Below are 24,357 nucleotides of genomic sequence, written 5' to 3' on the forward strand. Positions count from 1 at the left end.
ATGGCCAAAAGGGCTGATATATAAAAAGAGGAGCTGCTAATAGGAGTAGAGAGGTTATTTTAATACTGTATTTGGCACTGTGCGACTGCTGCTGAAATACTTCATCCAATTCAAGAAGGATGTTGCTAAATTGTAAAGGATTCAGAGAAGAGACACAAGAATGATTAAAGCATTAGAAAACATGCCTTATAGTGAGACTCAAGGAATTAAATTCATTTAGTTTTACAAAGAGAAGATTAATGGGTAACTTGTTTACAGTCTATAAGTATTTATATGGGGGACAAATATTTAATAATGGGCTCTTCACTCTACCAGAGAAAGATGTAACATGACCCAATGGCTGGAAGTTGAAGCTAGACAAATTCAGACTGGAAATAAGTCAAGGGTTGTGGTGGATTCTCCATCACTGATGACTTTTAAATCAATATTGGATATTTTCCTACAATATATGCTCTAGGAATTACTTTTAATGCATTGTGCTATCAGATTATCAGGAGGTCAGATTATCACAAAGGTCCCTTCTGACTTGGAATCTATGAATTTTACTTCAGTTTATTTTTTAAAAAGATAGAATAACCTCAGAAATGAAACACTTCATCTTTGGTCAAACATAATGGTTGTATGAACCAAAGCATCCCTCCTCCACAGTTTTTCTTGATTTAACCCAGTAAACAAAAAATAAAAAATAAAATTAGTTACTTGCGCAAGTCTAGTCAACAGCTTTTTCACAGAGGTAGAGAAATAGCCATAAGTAAAAATTATAATGCTGCTGCCCCCGTAACAATTTCATGGAACATCCAACTTTCACCTCATATAATTGTTAGATTCTCCACTTTAATTAGCAAGGTGAGGGAGGGAATGGCAGATTATTTGAACTGAAATTAAATGTACAAAGGTAATATTTTGCACAAATTCTTTAGCTGACTTTAAGAGATCTTATTACTGGCCTTTTAATAAATTTATTCAGTGAAGTGTAACAGAGTAGGTGGGATGATAATGTGCCCTTATTGTTCAGTGGCATTATTATCTGAGTTGGGTGAATTTTGGAAAAATAAATATATTTTAAGAACTATTTTGGTTTCAGAAATCCCCTTTTTCCTCTCTTCCCTCAACCAACCACACTTCCTAGAAGAGGCATGTTAAGAAAAAGATCAGAATAGTGTAATCTAATTCTGACTTATGTTTTTTGTTTAGCCACTTTGTTTGATTAGCCCAAGAGATATGTTTGAACTTGGCATGAAGGGAAAAGTTTACAAGAGGAATAACAAACATATGATGAATTATGAGGATCCTGTTTCCTTGATCTCTAAAGGCAAATCTTCCATTCAAGCTCCAGTCACATAATCATTGCTAAAATTCATACGGATCCTTATTCAATTCCCAAAAAAGCCCCACAAAACTAATTTCAAAGCCAACTAATATTGCTGTGATAAGTGACAATGTAAGTTACTTATCACATCATTTACAAAACCTGAGTATTTAAAAGCAGTGAAATGAGTAGGAAAGGACATTATAAAAATCTTATACTATCCACATTTGTTAAACTTGCGTATTATTCTGAACAACCATAAAGACATTCATATTTCATCACAACACAGGAGCAGTGTAATTTTCATGCAAATATTGGTAACTCTACTTCTGAGTTATGACATATAAAATTGTACTTGTGAATATTCCTCTTAGCCTATGGAGGCGTTGTAGTGGGGAATATAGCAGCAGTCATTTCAACAGATTCCAATGATTCTTTTTACTTTTGAGAAGCAGAAGCTTTTGGCTTGGGAGTTGCAGTAGTTATTCTCCATCAATACATTTTGTCCATTTTATGCTCTGTCTAGTTTTCAGATAGTGGCAATTTCTTAAACTTTTTACTCTTCCTGCCTTTTAAAACTGCCTCGTGCAATAGCTAGTTTCAAAATCTCCTTATGGTTCACATTTTGTGGTGAAATGTGATTTCACTGGGTATGTAGAGGAACACTTAAAAGAGCTATAGAAGTTTACCAAGTGTCAAAGAGGATCCATTTTTAACAATTTTGGTCTCAAAAAGTGTTTATTCAAGAAATCAAGATAACCAGAACACATTCTAGTTGTCAGTAAGACTTAACACTAAACACTTTAAAAACCCATGAGGATTTTTTCATTTCCAGGAGATTCAACATCATCCTCATAATAATAGTGTTGCTATTAACAACCATATTAACTATGGGGATGCTATTACCTCTTCATAAAACACATGCCTGTGGAGCAGACAGAGATTGAAAGACTGGCTCCAAAAACACCTGAGCTAAAGAAAGATTGGTTATGTACATATACCTTCAATTTTTCCTAAGTCTGCAGCCACCTGTAGCAGATCACAGACTCACCACCGCAATGCGTCCTCCTGGTCATCTGAGAATTAGCTTGATTCCAGCCTCAGAGTACCTCCTGCTAGCCAGTGTCTCTCCTGCCTCTGCCCCATGTCCCTCCCGGACCCCAGTGCCCCTTACCTTGGGGTTCTGCCCACAGCAATACCCCCACACTCTGGGTCTCCCTTCCCAGGGGAACCCCCTCCCCTATGCCCACTTTGCCTCAGTGGCTACTGCCACTTGTCATCTAGCCCCCACTCACTGGGGCAAACTGCAGTCTGTGATGGCCACTCATCATTGGCAAGGGGGTCGGACCATCTGCCTCTGCCTATCTCCAGGCTGCACCTCTGCAGACTCAGTACCTGCTTGGGCCTTAAACAAGGCCTCATCCTGGGGGAGTTGCAGGGCCGGAGCTCCCCAGCTCCTCTTGCCCTTCCCCAGTACTGCTCTGCCCAAGGTACCCTGTGCTCCCGGGCAGCTAGCTCCTTCCCACTCCAAGCTGGAGTGAGACTGACCCAGCTCCTCCCTTAGCCCTTCTTACACTGACCCAGTCTGGCGCTAATTGGCTGCCTCAAGCCCGCTCCTGATGTGCTCCCCAGAGCAGCCCTTTCCCAGGGCTGTTTTTAACTCCTTCCAAAGCCGGGTGACCACCCCACTACATTGCCCTTATAAGGCAATATGGTCACACACCTTTGGAGTGCTGAATCCTGCTCCCACTGAGGTCAATGGAAAAAATTCTCATTGACTTCAGCAAAAGCACAACTGCCCTTTCAAGTTATGCATGGAGTTTAGAAGACTTGTTCGTCTGGGAACAAGTAAACAAAAAAGGAGATTGGTTACTTTGTTAACATATTATACAACTCAGGGAGGTACATGTTAAGAGTACCTTACCTTGTAGGTTGCTGCATATTAGGTCACACATAGTCATTAGCACAAGCAAGAAAGCTACAGCTACTGGCCCTGGGTGTAATCATTGCACAATGGTGATCCATTTAACAGTGGCAAGGCCAGAAGCCAGACTCTCTTATACCTGGCAGATAGTGGAAACTTTGTCCATAGCCCTATGTATTTTTTTAATAACCTTTTGATCTGTCATTTAACTGCACAGTTCGGGATTTGGGGTTGAATTTTTTTGCTAGGGGATTGAGTTTGTTGTTGATTTTTGCCTTCATGCTTCCTTTTTGTTTTGTTTTTTTTGTTAGGGGTATGCATACCTTCTGTGCATCTAAGTTGTCTCTATGCTGACAATTTTCATTTTTGATATGTACCGTTCTAGAAGTCTTACAGGAATGGACAGAAGCCTGGATTTAGAAATAAAATTGAGTCTGGATATTTTCTTGCTGTTTGTGCTATAAATTACCAGCTAACTTATCAGGATAATAATTAATCATGTTGCTTTTAGTGTTTAGTTATACCTTTTTATTTGTAACTCATCATAAAGAATAGGGTGTTTGCTCTTTTTTTCTAGTATCTCTTTCATGCTGAAGTACTCCTGAACAACATGGAATCAATGTGCTTCTTTACAAGAGACAAAGGAGAATAGCAGATGACAAAAGAAAAATGGTGACAATTCAGGTACTATTTATAAAGCAGGTCCAGAGCTGCAGTGTAATATAGGTATGTGGTTTTGCACTGCCAGATTTCCATATTATTAGAAGAGCTTCTGAGAGACCCACACAAAAAAGATTTGAAAAGAACAAGTGTGTTGGCATACAAGACATGAATTGCCCAAGCAGGCACTGACTTTGTAGAGCAGTGTAATGAGCAAATGATGTGGCTAAGATGATCAGTGACTCACTTTAGCATCTGTGGGTATGTCTATACTAACTGTCAAATTGGCGGGCAGCGATTGATCCAGCTGGGGTCGATTTATCGCGTCTAGTCTAGACACGATAAATCAACCCCCGAGCATTCTCCCATCAACTCCTGTACTCCAGTGCCGCGAAAGGTGCAGGCAGAGTTGACAGGGGAGCAGCAGCCATCGACTCACCATAGTGAAGACACCGCGGTGAGTAAGCCTAAGTATGTCGTCGTCAGCTACATTATTCATGTATCTAAAGTTGCATAACTTAGATCGATCACCCCCCACCCCAGTATAGACCAGGCCTATGTTAAGAAAAGTTGGAGGAAGCATACTGAGTTAGCAATAGAAAGTTGCAGTACATAATCAACTAGCAAAAACAGTATGGATGAGAGGCCTTGTAATCTCTTAATAGATTCAGAATTCCTTATGGTGGAAAAATCATTTTCATTATTGAGTTCAATAAATGATAAAGCTCAAAACACCAGGCTTTTTCTCCAAAGCCACCAGACATTTTCAGTGACAGTTATTGAAATAACAGACCCTACACAACATTTTCAGATTACCAAAAGAACATTGTTTTATCAGTACTAAGCTTCAGCAAACTTTGGAGCATTTCTGTTTGGACATCTGCCACAGAACTGGATATAGTACCAATGTGCTAGGAATATGGGCCAGTGGGAAATCCCTGGTATGCCTGGGTTCTATAATCATAAATATAAATATTCAAATCATAACACTGTTCCAGGAAAGTCAAAACTGAGCCCTGGGGAAACTTGGATGGTTCACCCAATTCACCCAAATTGAAATGACATATAGAGAGAAGATTTCATCTAAGCAAGAATAGCATTACATAGCATTCCCTCTTTTTATTTTCTGTGTGGAAAACCAGAAGGGGTTTTAGCAATAAAACAAAATGTTGAGGCTGTATATATTGCCTTTAAACCATGTCTGCATCTCCCATTGGCATGAACAGAGTGTAACCTTGATTCTGAAGTGTGACGGGTTGCTGCCTGGGTGCCACCTGGAACTGGAACTGTGCATTTTTTTCACAGGTTTGGCATGTCTGACCACTAGCCTCCCAGCCTAGGACCCCAGAGCAGTATCATCCTGCCCTGGTCAAATCTGGCCAGTATATGGGTTTAATACCTGATCCGCCTCTCCTTCAATGTGAAGAGGACATGCATACTTGCAGTAACCAAGCTGAGATTTTCCCCAGACACCTTAGTCAAATGCACAGCGGTTTGGATTAAAACATAAAATAAGTTTGTTAACTACAAAAGGATAGATTTTAAATGATTATAAGTGATAGCAAAAACAGATCAAAGCAGATTATATAGTAAATAAACAAAACTGCAAACTGATCTTAACATACTAGATAAGTAGAATATGAATTAGCAAATTCTCACCATGAGTGATAAACTGGCTGGAGGATTCTTAAGGCAAAAGCTGCCTTTGCTTTGCAGCTTGGATTTTTCCAGGTTTTCATAAACAGGCTAGAAATCCCTTCAGCCTGGGACCATTACTTCTCCCAGTTCAGTCTTTGTTCCTCAGGTGTTTCCAGGTGTGTTGTTGTAGGGAGAGTGAGTTACCATCATGATGTCATTTCCCCCTTTTATATCTTCTTCCCACTTGCTGGAAAGCTCTTTCGCTGTGACTTGGGTCAAACAGTTCCCATTGTGTAGTGCTATCTCTGAAAGGTTTCTATTGTACACAGTTCCTGGGGTAAACTTTATGCTTCTGCGCATTTCCTCAATAAGCCATTACCATTGTTTGGCCTTTTTACTGTTGTACCTCAAAGGCTGCTTGTGGATGTTGTCAGCCTCACAACATGTTTCACTAACGCATACGTAGCCAAACTTCATAACTTCACTTATGATGATAGCACATACAATCTAATGATATATTAATGTCTAGCAGATCAAGACTTTTAGAATGATACCTCACAAGGCATACTCTGTGCAAAACATATACTAATTATATAACACTGGCGAATATAGGCGTGCCAGGGTGTCACATGCAGAATCCCCTACGTGTCATCAAAACATCTCCTCACAGCTGCTGAGAAGAATTAAGTGTGCGTGTGCGGTGAGGAGGGGACACAAATACTCTACTTACTCCATCCCCAAAATGCGGGGATAGTTTCATATTGGTTTTCTGTCTCCCCTCTTCACAGAGTGCAGAAGGAATGTAGCTTCCACACCAATGCCCAGTACTGCACAGTAAAGAGTAGAGTGCTAATGTGTTCTGCTAGCTCTTACTAAACTGACACAAGGTAAACAAAGCTCTGATCTTAAGAGCTGTCATCACTTCACAAACTGCCTGGCGTCAGAATGAATCTAAGTGAGACACCAATTAGGAGGGTTGAGTGGTCAGGCATGCTATGTGTGGCCTCAGACTCTTACAATTATCTTGAGTTTGTCTGAAGTTTTCAAAGCTGCCCTAGGGGATTCAGACTCCCAATTCCCATTAACCTGAATGGGAATTAAATATCCAAATCTTTTAGACAGCTTTGAAAATCTCAGACTTAATATGAATGAATGAATAAATACTTTGTGGAGTAAAGCCAGTATTGGGGTTGCATGGATCCACCTTCCCTTACAAAAAGGTATCCACTTTCTAGTGTTATAAAAGTTGCTGAAAATAGCAAATAGGATAAGGAAAAAGAAAGCTCTTATGTTTGCTGACAAATTGCCAATGAACTGCAGTAGAGTAGTCCCAAAAAAGTATCCATCTCTATATCCAGATTGAAATTTTTGAAACCAAAGCAGCAAACACCACCTAAAGAGAAGGAACTAGAGTTTTGAAAAAGGTGATGATAGTTAATCAGACTATCAAAGCACAAAGACTTCAGAATTAGAAAAACAGTAATTTTAAGCAGACACAGAATCACTCTATCAGCATCTGCAGTGTTAATAATTCCTGTGATAAAAAGTAGAAATAGACACTCTGGCTAACCACGCAGCTATCTAATACAGAGGTGATCAGGTACAGCAGAAGAACAATCCCATTCATCCCACTAATAGAAACAGACTAGATTTTCATCCACGTCTGTGTTAAGGGCATGAAATAGATGAAAGAGATGTAGGAAAGGTCATAGTCATGAGCTGAGAATGAAGCAAAGCAAGTCTTCTGAGGGTTGAGGATTTAGTAATAGCACCAAAAGAGGGAAAAAAGGAGCTGGACGAATGTTAGCAGAGACAAGAAAATTCTGTGTGGGGTGGGGGTAGAAGTAGGGAATAAAGGCCTCTAACTAAGTCATCTATCTATGATTTAGCTGACATGACTTGCTACCCAGGAATTCCTCCACTGTCACCCAAGCCTGTTATCTACCTACAAAATATTTGGATCACAAAAATGTTAAGTGCACAACAGAGAATATTAATTCAAAGACACAATTATCAGGGAAACCAGTAGCCAAATAATCAATTTTTTTTGTGTATGACCAGAATATCTACCTATCTATAAGAGAAACTCCTAGGAAGTGAGAGACGCATGCACTGCCATGAAGGGGATCTCTGACAATGGTATTCAGAAGTTCACAGTGACGGTTTTATAGTGACATGTAGGCCTCTCCAGCAGAATTAAAATCAGGCCAGACCCATAAGGGTCTGATTCAACATCCAATGAAATCAATGGAAATTCTCTCATTGGCTTCAATGGACTTTGGATCAGACTTTATGAAACATATTGATATATAAGGTAACAAGACACAAAAAATATGGTTGAATAGAAAGAGTGCAGAGAATAAAACAGATAGGTACAAGTGGTAACCAGACAGTACTAGGACATAGGAAGAAGATGAGAGAAAAAATTGAAACATCTATCTATCACTTCTTAGTGTTGCTGTGGGGAAGTACTTGTACTTTTAATTTAAATACCTCTATGGCACTCCACTTCCTCCTCTCCCCCCCCAAACGTGAAGCCCTGATTTAGAACAGGGGAACATTGTGAAAACTGAGAGAGTATTTTAATTAGTGAGATTCAAGGAGAGTAAAGGAAATTGGGGATGGACAATTTGGATATCAGTTTGTTGTCTGTCTACCTTGAGCAGATAGCTTGCCCAAGCAGTCACCAAGAATACCAATCAAAAAGCTAGCCAGAAACAGCAAAAATTGAGGGCCAAAAGACATTTCTTTGCTGCTTTTCATATTTTAGATGCTTGTTATGAAGTGAGAGATATGTCTATGTACAACGTAAGAATTTTGTTGATGTTATGTAACACATCAGTGGATGCAGAGTCAGCCATCTGCTATCAGGGCGGTAGCACCGGATCAGGTACAATGGAGGGTAATTAAAGCTTAGTGATTTTCTATTCAAACAGATACATCTTAGGAAAATGGGATATCTGAAGTCTCAGGAAACCTGTTTGACAAACTAGGTCTTCAGGGAAGGGAGACTGGCAAATTAACAAACTCAAAACACAGAAAACAAGAAATAATCACTAGCCCTTAAAAAAAAACAAAGAAACTGGGTGGATCAAAAAGACTCACAGAGACTCACAGGAAGCTTTGGGAAGGATAAATTAGCATGTTTTCCTAGTAGGGGGGTTTCTGTTTAACGGTGTGATCAGCCAAGGAAGAAAGACGCTAGTTGACCTAGAGAGAGATGACTCAGAACTCCATGATTCTGAAGATTAGCCATGTACATGAGCCATGTACTTCTAAGCCCAAAGAATGCTAGAGTGGTGAGAAAACTGAGGCAGGGAAAATATTATTGATGTTTTCTTATTTTTGCATTGATCTGTACATAGCCTGTGCTATCTAAGTAAAGAACAATGGAATTTAGAATCCTATGCAAAGGTACCCGCATGGCCCCACAGTATGCTAACATTTTTATGGCTGACTTAGACCAACACTTCCTCAGCTCTCATCCCCGAATGCCCCTACTCTACTTGCGTTACATTGATGACATCTTCATCATCTGGATCCATGGAAAAGAAGCCCTTGAGGAATTCCACTATGATTTCAACGATTTCCATCCCACCATCAAACTCAGCCTGGACCAGTCCACATAAGAGATACACTTCCTGGACACTACAGTGCTACTTAGCGATGGTCACATAAATACCACCCTATACCGGAAACCTACTGACCACTATGCCTACCTACATGCCTCCAGCTTTCATCCAGACCACACTACACGATCCATTGTCAACAGCCAAGCTCTATGATACAACCGCATTTGCTCCAACCTCTCAGACAGAGACAAACACCTACAAGATCTCTATCAAGTGTTCTTACAACTACAATACCCACCTGCTGAAGTGAAGAAACAGATGGACAGAGTCAGAAGAGTACCCAGAAGTCACCTACTACAGGAAAGGCCCAACAAAGAAAAGAACAGAACACCACTAGCCATCACCTTCAGCCCCCAACTAAAACCTCTCCAACGCATCATCAAGGATCTACAACCTATCCTGAAGGACGACCCATCACTCTCACAGATCTTGGGAGACAAGCCAGTCCTTGCTTACACACAGCCCCCCAACCTGAAGCAAATACTCAGAAGCAACCACACACCTCACAACAAAACCACTAACCCAGGAACCTATCCTTGCAACAAAGCCCATTGCCAACTGTGTCCACATATCTATTCCGGGGACACCATCATAGGGCCTAATCACATCAGTCACACGATCAGTGGCTCGTTCAGCTGCACATCTACCAATGTGATATATGCCATCATGTGCCATCAATGCCCCTTTGCCATGTACATTGGCCAAACTGGACAGTCTCTACGTAAAAGAATAAATAGACACAAATCAGACGTCAAGAATTATAACATTCAAAAACCAGTCAGAGACACTTCAATCTCTTTGGTGACTCAATTACAGACCTAAAAGTGGCAATTCTTCAACAAAAAAACTTCAAAAACAGACTCCAACGAGAGACTGCTGAATTGGAATTAATTTGCAAACTGGGTACAACTAACTTAGGCTTGAATAAAGACTGGGAGTGGATGGGTCATTACATAAAGTAAAACTATTTCCCCATGTTTATTCTCCCCCCTTTCTCCTCCCCTCCCCCCCCCCCCCGCTGTTCCTCAGATATTCTTGTCAATTGCTGGAAATGGCCCACCTTGATCATCACTACAAAAGGTCCCCCCCCCCGCTCCCCTGCTGGTAATAGCTCACCTTACCTGATCATTCTCATTACAATGTATATGGTACCACCCATTGTTTCATGTTCTCTGTGTATATAAATCTCCCCACTGTATTTTCCACTGAATGCATCCAATGAAGTGAGCTGTAGTTCATGAAAGCTTATGCTCAAATAAATTTGTTCGTCTCTAAGGTGTCACAAGTCCTATTTTTCTTTTTGTGGATACAGACTAACATGGCTGCTACTCTGAAACCTATGCAAAGTCTGTTATGTGTCTGTTTATTTCACTATTATATGCCCCTGAAGAGTTCAACTATAAACCCAAAGCACCCGCGTGATTGGAGATTTGGAGGCGGGCATGCTTAAGCTAGTAGAGATTCTGACTAGTCAGCACTGGCCCTAGTGTAGCAGGACTGAATGGCCCCATTTCATACGAGTAATAGTCAGAGCAGCTGTGCCCAGGAAATGTGACGGAGGATACATCTCACCAACATTTTGGAGCCTGCAGCAGCAAGTCTCCCAGCCTGGTTTAACAAACTCGAGCTAGTGAGACTCATACTTGCTCTCTAAATATAGTTGTTTAGACAGTGCTTTGAAGCTGCATCTTGGGCTGTGAAGCCAGGGGAAAGGAGTGGATTTCAGAACCAGATCTGCAACTTCAAAGTACTGTCCACACAGCTATTTTTAGAGTGCTGGCTGGGAGGTTTATTCCCGCAGGCTCCAAGTCGCTGTATAGACATAGCCAGAGAGGCTAAGGGAAGAGACAGAGCTATAGTGTACTCAGATCAAATGAAGCTTAAAGTACATGGGTCTCGTGGATTGGTACCCAGCACATCAGCCTGGGGAATTTCCAGTGGCCAGAGCTCTACAAAGGCAGTAAGACAGACAATGTGGAATACTTTTGTTTAAATGTTTTACATTTGATTACGAGCTTCACTATCATAACTAACTCTACATAGTTAGTTTTTCCCCTTGCCTCAGTATGGTGCTAATAAATATTGGGCTCCTGCAGATGCTAAGGGATAAAACTCAATGGCTTGTGATTATTATGGATCCCATGGCACATATGAGGCCCCAATTCAGTAAAGCAGTTAAGCACATGTTTAATTCTTTCCATCTCTATTCTGGAAAGCTCTTAAGCCTTTGCTTAGGATATCTCATCATCATTGTATAATGCACTTTCTGGCATATGCCACAGAAGAAAGAGGAATTCAGAGTGGTACTTAGATTCCTAAGTGACTTGAGAATTTTTGCCCATTGGATTTCTACTGCTAAATCTTTTAGGCCTTTTGAAATTTTTACCTTTAGAGATTCCAGTCACAGGTTTTATAGAAAACCCCCAAATAGATGGAGCAATAAAGAGAGATCCACCACAGCCACAGGAGAATGGGTTCAATTATGTTTTAGCTCATGCAACATGAACAGAATAGCTAGGTAATTTCGAAGCACAGTGTTGGCTTCTGGTGATGCATGAGCAACTTGACATTCAAATCCAGGTTGGGTTTTTCAGGCACAGCTATTACAAAACCATTTTTGCCCCATTTCATGACAGCACATAAGCATGTTCATACGTATTTTCCTGATATTGGACTTTTATTTGGCAAAAAAAATGGGGGTGGGGGGGAAGTCACATAGTGCAATAAATAGAGAGCTGAAATTCTTAGATCGAGTCAAGTCAGCATACAAGCTTGGAGCTTGTATAGTGAACTCTGAAAACTTGAATTTGCATCCAGATCCAAGCTTTGTGATTCCTGGCTATTTCTAGCATGTATACAGTGGTCATCATTAAAAGAGTCAAAGTTTCCCAACAAATTTTACAAAGGTAACATAATTATTTCCTGTTCTAAATAAAGCATATAGCTTAAAGCATAAAAGCATAAAGCATATAACTCAGATAACACTGTATGGCGGCTGTTAGCAAATGATGACTTTTTAATAGCAATCCTTGTTGGTTTGTCACTAGACTCCCCTAGAATAAAATGGCTCTGTTTTGATCAAATATAATTATCAATACAAAGTGTGCTGATGACACTGCTCTTTTAGCTAATCAAGTGGAAATGAGAGAGAGTGTGATGGGGTGCATAAGCCCCACACAGATGAGAAAGAGGCCAGAGAGACCCTCGTGATAGGGCTAGCTCCACCCTTCCAGCACTGTCAATCATACATGATAGGGAGGAGACTTTTAAAAAGGGAGGAAGCTGCAGTCAGTGGGGGGAGCGGGGAGGGGCAGGGGAGAAAGAGGGCTAGAGAGAAGCAGTATTGCCCAAAGCAGCAGACTGCAGGAGCAACTCCTAAAGCTGTGGATGGATAGAAGTCCTTGGCAGGAAACCTTCACCCCGACCCTGAGGAGAATATAGCAAACTCCCAGGGTAAGACAGAATGACTTCTCTCAAAAACCAAGCCAGAGCGATTCTTCCAAAGCCATTACACTGGGGCTGGATTGTTGGAAGCACTATAGACTTACCATTCTCCACCCCCCTCTTCTGGGACCACAGGGAAGGAATATCCCTGAATGTGTGGGGGTTGTGGCTTTCAGGTGGGCAAGTGGGTCTGGATTGTGGCCAGTCCTGTAGCCAATTGGTCATGGTCAGGTTCCCCCACATCTCTATGAGAGGAACCACCAAGACTCTGTTACAGAGACTAAGAATTTAAACAACCTACTTACCGGCAAGACTATTGCTCAAACACACAATAGCAGATGTAATCAGGAAGACAAGTATTAACTATCATCAGAGAATCACCAATGCAAAAACCAGTCGTCATTAAACATGCCAGGTAAATAATTTTTAAAAGTACTAATCAGAAAAGAGGTATTCACTATTAACCTAGTAGTCAATAAGTGAAGAGTCTTCACTAACAGATGAAGGTTTATGAAAATAAATGGGACACAGAATAGATTAAATGTAATGTACATAGTAGACATAACATTCTTAACTTTGTACAATATCTTCAGGCCTGAAAACTGTGCAAAGATGTATCATACATAAATAGTGGTGGGAAAAAGTGTACAGTTAATAAATCTGTAGAAGTTCTCTCTGAGAATGTGGTGAGTAGTGGGGATTAGATTGAACACAGAGAATAGAATATCCAAGGAGTAAATTATGGAATAAATCAGTCCACATGATAAATTTTCATTGTAAAAGATAAATGGTGATTCCTAAAGTCAAATGTCATAAGTTAAATATTTGACCCAAGTACAGATATGAAACTAATTTGAGAATGCAAGAGAGGAACAGTAGCAGTCAAAACCTAATCTGTCCTGGAAAGCTTTGGATGAACCTAAACCAGCCTCCAGAAAAGCCATTACTTCTAAGACCATATCCAGAGCTAGCACTCCAGAGCCTAACCTTGAAGTGGTTCATACAATACCCTCTAAAAGTTTAATCAACACCAATTCACAATCTAGGAATAGGATGTACCTGTGATCTGAACCATTTTTACTTTTTAAAACTACAAACCTGTATGAAATCAAATATAAATAGCCTTGGTGAGGAGCAATAATCTCCCACTCTCCCTGACAAAGAAAACCAATGTAATACAGATGAATAAGCTTACTAAATTCATGTTATAATAATAATTACATGGTATATCATATCAGTACTTTATACTCGTATTTTCATCACCAGTAATTTCAGCCATTGCGTTTCATGGTGTCAAGTATTTACAAGTACAAAATCTTCTATAAAGAGATTTCTTTAATAATTTTAATCCACTAACATTTTCATATAGCCTCCAAAATAAAAGTGTTTGGGAAAACACTAAATCCTACTCCCTCTTCCCCCAAATGCATGCTTGCCCCCCTACGCCTCTGATCAGTCTTTTCTCTAATAAAAAATACAATGATCTCTCCAAAAATGTCTCCTTCGATTCCTCCTGCCCCATCACACACAGTCCCTGGTATCTTTTCAAGAAGCCTGAGCTCAGCCATTTTTTGGAACTTCCCAAACTAGCTATGTCCTTTGGGGGCATGGCCAACTCAATATTGTAAGTGAAATGGTTAATGAAGACATAACATCTGGTCCATTATCTGGTCTCCTGTGAGTGCATAACAATACAAACCCTATTCTTATGCAACTTCCTGAACTAATCCTTCTTCTTCTAACATGTGCTAGAATATCCATGACATAACAATGGTGAGGTACAAAACACCAGGCCTTAGTTTTTAGCTACACTAAGGGCTCTTTACACAATGTAACAGAAAAAAATCCCAAATACATAATATAAAACAAACAATTAACTTTCCTCTAAGTCCCCTTTACACAGTCAGATTGGTGTAAAGGGGCCTTGTTGAGAGTTCGGGTCCCAATATTAAATCCTTGCAAAGTTATATCTTGGAGGAAAACTTCTGTACCAGAATAAACTTGCTACATACATTCCCCTCACATTTTGTGTAAGAAATAAATTCTCCAATTTCATTAACAGAAGGACTATTGTTATGTTTATTTGGGTCAGGAAGCAGTAGTAACAAAAAGGATTATTAACTCCAACAATGTTACTTCAAGAATGACTGTATAGCAGCTGTTAGCCTGTATTAGTCTATAATTCCGTTCTGGCAGATTTTTTTCTATCAGAATACTAGGGTTTCTTGCTTACATTGATAAAAAATAAAAAACCTGTAAGCTACCCTAAAACAATTTTGCACAGTTCCTACTCCCTTTAAATAAAAAAAAAGGTTAATAAAAACCCAAGCCCTCACAATGTTAGCTTTTTGGAAACATCAGTTTCTAGATGCTGTCCTCAGATTTGTTGTTAAAAAGTTCACTAATACATCTTAAGACAGAAGAGTTGTCTAATGAAATTTTGCAGCTCACAGCTATTGTGTAAAAGGAATGCAAGTGCATATTCTCTTAACAGAATTTCTGTTAGAGAGAAAAATTCTGACTACGATGTCAAAACACCTTTGAAAATAAAATTTAACAAACAAAAGGTAAAGTCTGAAACTCAGCTTCAGAATTACATATCAGATTGCAGAAGAAACAGCCACTGAAAATACAGAAATCTTACTTATGACCTGTTCTGCACATTCTGAATGTGTAACATTTAATAATATTCAAGTAACTAAAATATTTGCAACAATAAGTTCAAATAAAGAGCAATATATCAGAATTCAATTATACCAATGTTAAAGGCCAAGATTCTGCAATGGGAAATCACTGGTGGTCCATGGTACTAGTCATATGGCTGTTTCCACCTGCTAGATTGCTTTTAAGAGCCAGCTAACAACTTTTTAAATTATTGCGTAATATTGGACCAGATCCTCAGCTGATGTAAATGCATAACTCCTTTGAAGTCAAACACATCTATGCGGAATTACACAAGCTGACAATCTGGCCTCTTAAATTTTCCATGTACCAATTTCTATAGTAGGAACCACAGGGAAGTTATGAGGTTGCAAACTGGGAGAGACATGGTCCACAAGACAATTGTGCTATGGAGATTTAGTCCACAGTATGAGCATTTTAGAGAACTCTTGTACTATCAAATTTAATGGAGACGCTCCCTTAAAATACCATGTTGTAGGCCACAGGCTGTGTGCTGAGGCCAGACACTCCAATATCCAGTTCTTGTGCTTCAGCTTGATGCTTTTGTACATTCAGAGAGTAGTAGACAAAAAATTGTCAAGGCATCTAACACCAAGAACAGAGCTGCAGTCTCATTTTTTTTCATGATATCACTTATTCTGAAATAGGTTACAATCTTAAATACATGAGCAATCTCTGGTATCTTAAGTTCCTTTTATCTAGGTCTTCCAGTTTATTAATATGAGTGGACTGTGGTTAATTGAGCTTGAAAATACCAACACCCTGAAAAAAAAGTTTATGGATCCACACTTGTTCAAACATTCCTGCTCCAATATGGGCATACCGAGTGATGGAGACTGAAAGCAATTTGGAATAATGTATTGTGTATAAAGATGGCTGAAAAATAAAAATTCCATTTAACGGGAAAAAAATGAGGTTTGGAATTTTTTTGTTTTGCATCAGAGACATGGCAACTTATTTCTGCTGAATTGGTTGTGCACCAGACCCAAGTCCTTAAGGGGCGTAAGTGCTTTTGTACAGTGCCTAGCAAAATCAGACCTTGATCTATGATTAGGTGCTACCCTAATGCAAATAAATAAATAAATAACTACTGGACTCATACATGTGTAGCGGAGTTAAATTATCATAAATCACTTTGGAAACCTCAAACGGAAGGTGCACTTTAAGTGCAAAAAGTTATTTACCTGAACTCATGTTTTCCATGACAATGGCTTATACACAGTTGCATTATATACCTACCACACCCTTCCTGTCACTGTTCTCTAACACTTTCTGAGTTACAACCATTCTGAGCCATCTGAACTTTCAACACTTTCCTTTTGTTTTCCATTTGCTCCTCTGTCATCAAAACTACAACTTTCCCAATGGGAAATGACAACCGTCATTCAACATATTTAACCCACTACATTCAGGAATGTCACCATTCTGAGAGCTATGCAAGGCCTAGATTCATTGCACTAATCAGCTACCCAAAACTGACAGAATTAAGCCTAATTAACAGATCCTTCTGCTCCTGAATTCTTGTTCCCATGTTGATATAACCTTTTGGTATTTTGATGAAAGTGCTAAATGTCTCAAATTCTTTGTGCCAACCAATCAATTTCCCACTGTATTGCAGTATAAGGTAATTCATATTCCCAGCAGACATCATTTAAGGCATTGGTTTTTTAAAGATTTTATATCTTTCCTAAATGTTTTATGCATGTAGTATTCATGAAAAACGTTGGCCTGACAGCTTTCCTGGATGAGAGCCTCTTTATTTGCAAAACAATTGTGGCAGTACAATTTTACCTCCAACCCAACAACGTACCATACTTCAGCCCACTTTCGGAAACATCTTTTGTAAATTAAGTTTGAGAAGCTAGTTTCCTCTCCATGGCCCATTCAGTTGGCTCTACTGAGATGGCCAACAACTGCCCTAGTCAGCATCAATTCTAATGGTGGATAATTTTGATGTGAGCAGCTATCTACTTAGCCTTTGACTGAGACTACTATACTCATTTCACCTATATCAGGTGGTAACAAAATTATCAAGGCAAACTGTTGGATGGTAGCGCCATTCAGTCATTACCAACCTGAACTGTATTTTAAAGGTTTACTCAGAAGGTAGAGTCAATAGGGAAGATTTCTAAAGGCACAAATGGTAGTTAGGTGCCAAACTGTCATTATAAGTCTCTCTCATTATTAGCTCTATATCTGTCTAATTTTAGTTTATTGATATGGAGGCTAAGTCATTTTCCATAAACTGTGGGTTAGAACGGGGTGAAATTTTTCAGACTTTTTTTTGTGTGCGTAAAAAAATGAGATCAACTGAAACACCTTGCGAATTCATATCAATTTTAGGTAATTGTTTTGGCTGAACCAAAAAAAATGAAAAAAAAATCAGAAGCGTCCCTGTTTGATACAATAAAAACATTTTGATTTTTTGGGCTAGATTCATAAGGAGATTTAAGTACTACTCACAAGATGGTGGGACCCCCTTATAATCTTTGCTCAGAGGTGAGAAAGCCAGGTTTGGATCCCCAACCTGGAGTAGGGACTTGAAACTAGAACTTCCTCATCCCAGGTGAGCATCCTAACTACCAGGTGATAGGATATTCTGGGGTAGGTACATCACAATTGCTCCTGTTAAAGCCGTTCCACTTGTATAAATAATTAGCCATTGGACCAGGGCCTAGAACCTGGCTCTCCCACCTCCCAGACCAGGGATGCAAGGGTTGAGCAGGACTATCCCAGTAGTTTCTTCTCCTGGAAGACAGGGTCTGCTATGGCAGTGGGTATAGGCCCTGGAAATAGGAAGACTGTCTCTCCTGTGCTTTCAATGTGCCTCCCTGATGGCACCCAAGAAATGAGGAGGAGAAAGCAGAAGCATCTTGAATGGAATGCTTAGTGTTGAGGAGCCAGACCAGAGGGCTGGAACCTTCAGCCACAGGAGGAAACTGGGACCTGGAGGCAGGAAAGGGGGCATGCATAACTGCCAGGGAGGTAGGGATTGGTGGACTGGGACACTGAGCTGAGGGCAGAGGAGCCAGCCTGGACTGAGGAAAAAAGTAGTAGATTTAGTCAGAAAAAATGTTTTGTTGGATTTAAATTCTGAAGAAACTCAGATAGGTTTCTAGTTTGCCCATCCAACAGGAGGACTGCATTAGCAAGGGATCACAGGGCATTCAGGACCACCATCAGGAATAATTCTGTATTCAGAACACAATTTGAATAGTGTGCAGTAAATAGACTTGGGGTCACAAATCAAATAATTTGGATAAAATGAAATATTGTATTGCAGCTTAGTTATTTAGTATGGACCATCCTGCGCACTGGATGACACAGGGGTCCTATGGGAAAATAGAATGTGATCATGTTATTAAAAACTGCATTATAATGCATATGTTTAAGTGAGACACATTTATGTTGGACGGGTACCCTTAATGCCGACATTTGTTGTCTATCACTCAGTGCTGAATCCTTGACATTCTTTTTTGAAATGTCATCAATAATTCATAGCAGAGCCTTCTCTAAAGTAGCTGCAGCCCTTCTAGCAGAAACCCTTCTCTGACTCCTCAAACATTTCTCTGGGCCTTGCTTATCTCCTCAGGTTGAGAAGCTTAAAATGTCTTATTCTCCATTCTCCTACACTCTGTGTAGACATTTATACAGGCAAAGAGTCAGTAAAAATGGGTTTAAAATACTGCCAAATCAGCATGGTAATGCACTTTATACCCACTTTGCACAGGTGTAAGTGACTACACAAGATGCAAGGGAATGCAGAATCAGACCCTAAGTCTCCCTACTACAGATCTTCTATCAGAGCAATTTAACCCTGGTGTCCCAATAGCGAGCACTCTCTTTCTAAGCACTCTTTAAAAATATCATCTCCTTTCTTCCCCCACTCTATGCTAATATTTCTAGGCTTGATAAATTCTTGGCTAATGTTGAAAATACCAGCAATTAGCCTCTGTGCATTTTTTTCTTTTAATCCTCTGCTGATGCTTTTTATTTACTTAAACCTCTCCTAGCTAATTTATGGTTCCTCTCATCCTTCTAGCTCTCTTTTTAAAAATTAAAAATTTTGTTCTCCAAAAGCAAGTGGGGGAAGGGGAATCTCATCTGGGAAATCCATTCCTGCCAGGAATCACATTTTCACATCTCTTACGTTAGATGACTGTAGGTTAAACACATTTCTTAATTATGAATGAAAACATTTTCTGACAATAACCCAGAATAAAAATATATGAAGAGATAAAACACTGTAAGTGAAGGACAGTTAAGTATGAGAAGATACATAGGTCCATGATTGATCAGTTTATTAAAATTCAAAAGTCGATAAAATTAACCAACAGGAATGCTACTGATTTACATAAAATTCTGGGGGAAAAGGGGAATCTAATTTTTAGTCTTTTCCATATACCTGGAAATAGTTACACAAATTTAAGCTGAAACAAGACATTTAAAGCAATGCAGGTACAGCATTGCATTTCATTTGAAAGGCCTTTACTTTTTCATTTTACCACCTATCTGAAAGAATACCTGCAAGTTATTTCTGAGATTATTACAGAATGGAAGCATCCCATGCTCTGTATTAACCTGAATGAATTACACACGGGTGTGAACAATTAATACAAAGGGAACCTCAAAAACAAGATGAAGTATGTAATGCCTCAAATAACATTATTTTGCTTTTTCTAAAAGGCCACAACAAAATATATTAGTTTACCTTAATTCTGAATATTTGAAGACCAAGTTATTGATTTGTTAGTTCATCAAACTGGGAGGGAGGGAATATCTAATTTTATTGCAATGAATTTCATTTAGCTTCTATGAATTTTGTCTATACTTCTTTGGAGTTTCAAAAATCTTGCTCCAGCCTGTGAAATTTCAACACTGATCTTGATTAAAAAAGCAGTCAAGTCAGAAAACAAAAATACATCTATTTTTGTTAATGTGGTGATAGAGCAGATGGTTGGGCTCATATGACTTATTCTTTAGAGGATCATTAAATGCTTCAACAGAGAAGAAGTTCTGATATTGGACTGATGTTCCTCCAACAAGCTTAAGTCAGGGGAAAATCTAAACTAAAGTAGCTCTGAGTCAGGTGGTTGGTCTCTCTCTAGATATTATTTATTAAAAAGAGAAGGCAGATGCCACTGAGACAAGTAATAAGGCAACTTGATACTGATACTCCAATAATGATATATGGCTTAGATTTTCAAACGTGATTTGTGGTTTTTTGGGGCCTGAGTTGAGATTCTGATAATTGAGCCTCTTCATTTAAAATCATTGCTGAGCATCCACTCTCTGAAATCCAGGCTTTGTTGGATGTCTGAAGTTGAGCACCCAAAATTACTCTCTTCATTTGAAAAAGATAAGCTATATGTGAGAGTATAAACAGTCTAGAACCAAAATAAAGGAATACAAATTTTGGACCTCTCTTATCTACCTGTGCATAAATTCTGAACTTTAATAGCTCAAAGTAAATGCCATAGCACTAGCCCTTCTGGTTACTGGAAACACATCTAGAGCCATCCTTCAGAATTTATGTTTGTTACTGTATTATTTTCATAGATTTTAAAAATACTGAAGGGATCATTATGATCATTTAATCCAACATTTCTCCAAGTGTGGGAGGCATGCTTCCAGTACAAAGGGAGGGGTTTGTGCAGAAGGTGTGAGGGAAATGTCCTGAGACATTTCAATCTTAAGTTTTAAATATTAATATCTAGCTGTTTAGCTTACAGCTAAAATATGAATCCAGTGTAACTGTGGCTGCAACATCTGCCTGAGCTTGCAGTGGATCTGAAACTTAGAACTCTGAATTGCTGAATTAAATTTCTACGGGTGCACAGCCACTATCTTGGTTGACATAGTGAGAACTTCTTAGGGACTTCCAGAGCTGAAAGCATGAGTCTCTACTGCTTGAGCTGAAGACCAAGGTTCTAGAGCTGGGAGCTAACACATCTATCATGTCTGCAAAATGAATACAAAATATGCTTTGACCAGTATGACTTTCTCTGGGCCATTTGATCTTGTTATGCTTTGTGCACTAAAATTAAAGATTTTTCTATTATCAGATATATTTTCTTTGTGCAAATACTTATAGATTCAGACCACGATCAAGTCATTGTATCTTAATCTACCCTTTGAGAAGCTAAATGAATAGAGCTCGTTGAGTACCTCATTGGAAGGAATGTTTTCCAGTATACAAACCATCTGCGTACCTCATTTCTGAATGCTCTCTACTTTTGCAAAACCCTTGTTAAAAATGCAAACACCAGAATTGGACAGTATTTCAGCATTGGTCTCACACGTTCAGAGTGCAAGTTATCTTAACTAATTGAGCAATCACATATATGTTCTCATTAAAAAAAATAACCACTCAAGCTGGTTAACGTTTCTCATTGAAAAAATTTAAAATAAAAAAATAAAAAAATATATTTTTGTTAATTGTTTTCAAGTTTTCCAGTTTTGCAACAGATGTTTTTTGGTTTCAATTTTAAATCTTTCCCCCCTTTTTTTGTTCTTCACCCTCATTTTCAGAGGCAAATTAAAAAAAAGAAAAAGAGGAAAGGAAATGGAAGGGTTGGTGAAGGTTGAATGATTTTTTAAAAAAACTGAAAATTGTTTCTAAAGATTTAATGAAAAATGTTGAAAAAACTGAAAATCATTCCCTTTTGAATACTATGGAACAAATTAGAATTTTTTTGAATTAAAAAATGCAAAACCTTTTTTGTAAATAGCTCTAAGCCACATATTATTCAGCTAATATATTTCTTTGTCTTCACTGATGACAAGGGTTTCTATTCTCAGCTGCACCTGTGTATCTTGTTTTCAAAATAAGTAGGACCAACAAGGTTCTCATATTAAAAAAACAAAACAAACATGAAGTATTAAGTGATTTCCCCTTCTCCCTCCCCCCCCATCCCCCGAGTGTTGCGGCAGAAACACCAGCCATACAGCAGTTCATTTTTTATTTTGCTCCTTGCATTTCAAGGACTACCTTTACCTGTGGAACCAATGTTATCTTCTTAATTGGTCTTATGTCAGCAGTGGCATGATTCTGAAATATCACTGCATAAGCTAAGCTAACTGTTCAGGAAACCAGACCTCCCCAACTTTAACTACACAGGAAGAAATTATCAATATTATTGACCTTTTGGGGAGATTTGTTTGTTTCCAGATGCAGCCACAAATACAGAAGACGAATAAGAGAAAAGAATGGTGTCTTAGCTGCTGTAGGTTTCTGGAAGAGGCTTTAAATCCAGGAAATTAGATATTACTCTTGCTGTTGGCTCTGATTAATGGCCTGGAGAGGGAATGAAATGATGCATCACCAACTACTGATGCGCCTGTTGCCATTCCTGCCCTCATCCCCTACTTCAGTTGTGCCATTATTACCCAACTTGCCATTCTCTGAACAGCAAATGCATAGATCCCATCTTTTGCTCAGGACATTTTCTAGACAATATATTGTTCAAAACATTTTTCCCCCCAGTGTTTCTGCTAGTACAATTGCTTATCTCACCCAACCCTACTTTGCCCACTTTCCCCTCCATTTAGTTAGTGCTGTAGTTAGTTCATATTCTCATCCTCAGCACCATCCTCCTGGAAGCCTTTTCCCAAGCAGAATAATATAATTGTTTTTAAATTCTCAATCTATTTGAACCAACTCAAATCCCCTTAAAATATTTTAAACTATTGCTGTATGTGCACACCACTACAAACATAGATGCTAATTATGAGTCTTAAATGCACATTTGAGCATCTCTGTGCATTTCTCCAGAAAACCAAAATGCCTTTAAGATCCTCTCTTCCGCATCAGGTTCTTCCAATTGTAAAACTGAATACAATTAATCATGTGATTAAAGATTGACTCTGAAAGTAACATGCCATTACTTGCCATGGTAGTTGACATTGCCCTTGGGACCCAAGAGATGTGGGTATCTTTCATTTCCATTGGCAAAACTGGCTTTTGCTTATGTCAAAAATGAATAAAGCTAAAAACAAGATGTGTGCTTTTTTAAAAAAAAAAAAGTCTTTGTGAACCTAATGAGGACCAAATAAGTTGCTGATTTTCAAATGCTTTTCACATAAAAGCCAAAGAGTAATAATAATAAAAAAAGTTGTGCATGAAATCTAAAGAGACCAGAGAGTGCAAATGTTCTCAAAGCAAGGTCAATTAATCAAAACACAGAAAATCATCTATAAATAAGCTTTTACTCATAAGCGTCTGGCTTACATGTGTCTTCAATGGAAACACAACTTTAAATCATGACTCCAAAATTTATTTTTTAATGTTATATAAAAGCTTGTTTATATTAAAAACCCTCATACTGTAAACACATGAAAATCATATTGTACATGAATTGTATGCAGTGTAGTTCTAGCCATGTCAGTCCTAGGATGTTAGAGACACAAAGTAGGTGAGGTAACATCTTTTATTGGACCAAATTCTGTTGGTAGGCCTCACAGCACTCTTCTCCACATCTGGGAAAGGTACTCTTAGCATCACAGCAAAATGAAAGGTGGATCAGATTGTTGGCAGTCAACACCACCTACTATAAAGAACTGAAAGAAGACCCCTACCCACCTTGTCTCATCCCGTTGTTCAGTAAAGCAGCTAGACCTTGATCCAACGCCCACTGAAATCAGTGACTCTCATAGACTTAAATAGGCTTCAAATCCATCTAGCATACTTCCTGGAATCTCACAAAAAAGCAAATACAGGTATAAATAATGTGACATTGCACTCCATATGTTTTATGGAAATATACTTATGAGTGTGAATATGATGTAACAAATATGCTTTATGCAAAAAAATCTCTTGTAAGCTTTCATAACAAAGGTTATAACCTACTGAATACTTTCCTCCTATTTGTATGCATGTATCATTCTTGTATCTGAAGCTAGAAATATGAAGTATAACTCTGAGGTCCTATTGTAATTATGGAAAGTGTGGGCCATTAATGGTGGTTTAGAATCTTGATGGCTCCCATTGACTAGGACAATTGGTTGTAAATAGTTTATTTACCTCCTGTGTACATGTGGGCCAACCCAGGAAGAATGGAGACTAGGGG

Source organism: Dermochelys coriacea, chromosome 1 (genome assembly GCF_009764565.3).
Source record: "Dermochelys coriacea isolate rDerCor1 chromosome 1, rDerCor1.pri.v4, whole genome shotgun sequence".
NCBI classification, from domain to species: domain Eukaryota; kingdom Metazoa; phylum Chordata; order Testudines; family Dermochelyidae; genus Dermochelys; species Dermochelys coriacea.